We start from the raw sequence: 3,630 nt of genomic DNA on the forward strand, positions 1-3,630 counted from the left end.
TCAGCCATAATCTTTTTTTTTTACATTGAGAGGTGAGTCATTCAACTGTTTACAGCACCGATGATTCCAGATGTTTACTTTAGCCAAGTAGGTACCGTTTGAATTGACTTGAACTCCTGCACTTAAACTTTATAGACTCGATCCACTGTAACGGCAGCAGGGTTGTACCCCTGGTGCACTTTAACATGTCTTATTCAGACCACAGTGGACTCTGTGATGTGTAGTCTGAGCTGAAAGGCTGGACTGTAGCTCTGTTTTGAATTCAGCCTGGTTATGCTCACCTCCACTTTACAATGACCCGCGCTCCTGACGAGCCGCAGTGCTTCCAGACATCAATGTGACGCAATGAATAGATTTTTAATGTACACCTCCAGCATTCTTTACCCAAGGCAACAACTGTGTACACACCGCCTGGTTTTCGAACTCCACTAACAAGCTGCCGAGCTGCACCGCGGAGAAAACGGCTGCTTAAGTGAGAACAATTGATATTTGAGTTAGCAACGTGCTGAACGAGGGAAGCAGAAGAGCTGTTGTGTTGTGATCCTGAGCCAAAAGGAAAGCGATTTGTTCTTCAGTGGCATTACTCAGTGCGTTCATGCTATTAGTTGCTTTTAAGGAGATGATTATAAACTGTTAAATGTGAATATTTAGCCAAACAACACTATGTTTTCTTCTTCTACAATCATTCAGGATGACAAGATTTCGAACCATTTAATCTTTTGGAGGCAAACAAGTATTAAAGCTGTTTTTGAGAAGTCTTTCTTTTTTCTTTTTTTTTACCTCTTTTTCATTAGTGCACAGTCAACCCAGTCAATATTCTCTCTTATGTGTGTTTTGAGCTGGAACACATTTATTACTAAATGTATTTTTTTTTTTAAATCTACATTCAGCATTTCTCAAGTGTTTCATGTATGTATCACAATATACATATATGTGTATAAAAAGATTCTTAAATATAAATACGTAAGACGAATAATTGGCAAACGTGAAGACAACTCTTAAGCTTTGTATGAGGTTTAGCTGTAGCCTGAGTATGTGGGAAGTGAATTGGGGGTAGAAACACACAGATGGATTTGATCTGCCTCACTTGGCTGTGAGAGTTGTTATTTTACATTAAAGCCCCAATGTTGGTTTAGTCGAGGAGAGGTGTTGATTGCAGAGCTGTGGTTCAAATCGACGAGAATGAGGAATGTGATTAAATCTGCACGAGAATGGGTTGAGACATTTGTTTACTCTGATTACATTAAAAAAAACTCTAAAAAAAATAACTGGCTTGAAATGTTTGTTTGAAAATGTCACACTTAATTGATTGTCACAGTTTAATTAATGTTGACAATTAACAGTTTTTTGGAAATGTGTTCGTAATAAAAGATGTTTTCTTTGGTTAATGCAAAAATGAAATTAGTGTACATGTAAACATACACAGAAGTGTCTATTTGACTTTTTGCTGTTCGTTTAGTTATAAAGTGCACATTTCTTAAGGGAGAATGTTGATAAGTAACATTATGGATTAATTATGTTATGCATTAATTTACTTTTGTCATTCTAATTATATTTTCCAGCAGTAAAAATAATTTTCACATTGTTTCCCTGTGATACTATACAAATAGATGCATATCCACCACTGCATTATACAGTACTGCACTATCATTGATTTCACAGCTTGTTTTAATTCATTCTCTTCATGCTTTCGTTTAGTTTCTTATGAACTTTAGTTTTCTTTCTTCGTTTGCTTTAACATCAGACTTTCACTCGCCCTCCTGCATGTTAATCTCACTTTCTCTAATTGAACATGGTCTCTCCTTCCTGTGATTTGTCATTTGAAATGCGTTATGCAGCTAAAATTAAACGAGAAAGGCCGTAAAAAAAAAAAACAACCTTCCAGCTGAGTGTTATAAATCTCTTTTGATTAGTCAGATTTCCTCATTAGACGTCAGAGCGCTGGATGTGTATGCAACAGATACTCTTTAGAAAAACTGAGCTTCTATGAAAACTTTTTTGTTGGAATGATTAACGTGCCATTGAGAGCAGGGTTGTCTTTAATCAGAGTCATTTTTATGGGAAGTTGTTTGGCTGCAGGTTTCCGAATTTACACACACATGTACAAAGTTTGTTCCTGATCCGTTTCATGGCTCCCTCATGCAATGTCCCCTACAGCGGTGCCAGCTCCATCATTGCCCTTTTAACGAGGTGATATTCAGACACATGGGAGCAGATGTTGCAAAGGAAAACACACTGTGACGTTATTGTGATCGATGCACCATATCCCACCATATCCACTGCATAATTTGGCGGATGGCATCAGGATAACAACCCGCATTATGTGGAGACAGCTGTCGCCATGGCGCCCGGGCAGCCATCGCCGTGGCTCCCGCCTTATTTCAGGCACAGGCGGGGAAGCCAATTAGAGTGATTTACAGCTTCCCTCTGTCGTCACCACCTTGAATCCTGTGTCTCCGTCCAGCAGAGGAAAAGGATCTGCTGATGAGAGCACTGGAGTTGTTTACTGGTGAAATTTAAAGTAACTCTGCTTCGCTTGAACTGTGAACTTACTCTAAAAGTTAAATTACTTTACTTTTGTGAAAGGGAGAAAGTGCTTTCAAAAAAAAAAACCTGGATGATGAGAATGTACTGAATAAATATGTAATAGAAAATACTCCCACCCAAGAAAATTTGTCTTCAGAGCATACAGTCTATGGTGTATATCTCATTCAGCCTTGAGTGCAATGTCAATGTGTTGGGATGTGTTTTAACATGATCTAACACCTTGGGGTCAATGTATATGAATCATTTCCCTGTTATATAGTTTTTATACTTTTTCATAGGCTATGCATAATGTTTTATAGCAGCAATCTCTCTGTTTATCTTTATTATTAGTGTAACCTAAGTTGTGCATACATGACTGTGTTCAACTTATCCCTGAATTACTTTTAAACAAACACGTTACCAGTGAGTGTAGCGCTGTCTGAATTAAAATGTGAAAATGTGAATGATGCAAATGAGCTGCACCATTGTACTTTCTAAGGTTCCAATGTTCATGAAGGGATAAATCAGATACGGTATCTGATGTAATGCCGAGGCAGAATGACACTGGGAGATGGCAAATACAGGAACAGGATTTGTGATCGACTGTCGCAGATGATCTCAGCTGCAGCTTTGAAGTGTAAAAAATAACGATTTAAATTTATTCGCACTTCCATCAACAACTTGAGAGGTCACAGAAGAGGCTCCTCTCGATGTGAATGAAAGGCGCCATCTAAACACTGACGCCTGCAGCTGTAAGGTTCACAGGAACAGGATATGGAATCAGAATGGCAGCGTTCCTTGAGGTGAGTATGAGATTATATAAGATAATGCTCCATTTTATTCAAAATTGGAGATTTTGTGTTTGCATTTAAATTGTTTTGTTTGGTCAATGAATTAAATTATATATATATATATATATATATATATATTCAATGTACATTTAATAATTTAAGTTATACACAACAAGTATTTGCATAAAAAATGGATGTGTATATCTCTACGGATAATTATATCTTTATTGTGTTTGGTTGATGAAATACAGTCTGAATCTTCCACACCAGCAGGTGGCGATGACGAAAGAGTCGAGGCTGGATTTAGCTTCCG

The sequence above is a fragment of the Paralichthys olivaceus genome, chromosome 22 (genome assembly GCF_024713975.1).
Source record: "Paralichthys olivaceus isolate ysfri-2021 chromosome 22, ASM2471397v2, whole genome shotgun sequence".
NCBI classification, from domain to species: Eukaryota; Metazoa; Chordata; class Actinopteri; order Pleuronectiformes; family Paralichthyidae; genus Paralichthys; species Paralichthys olivaceus.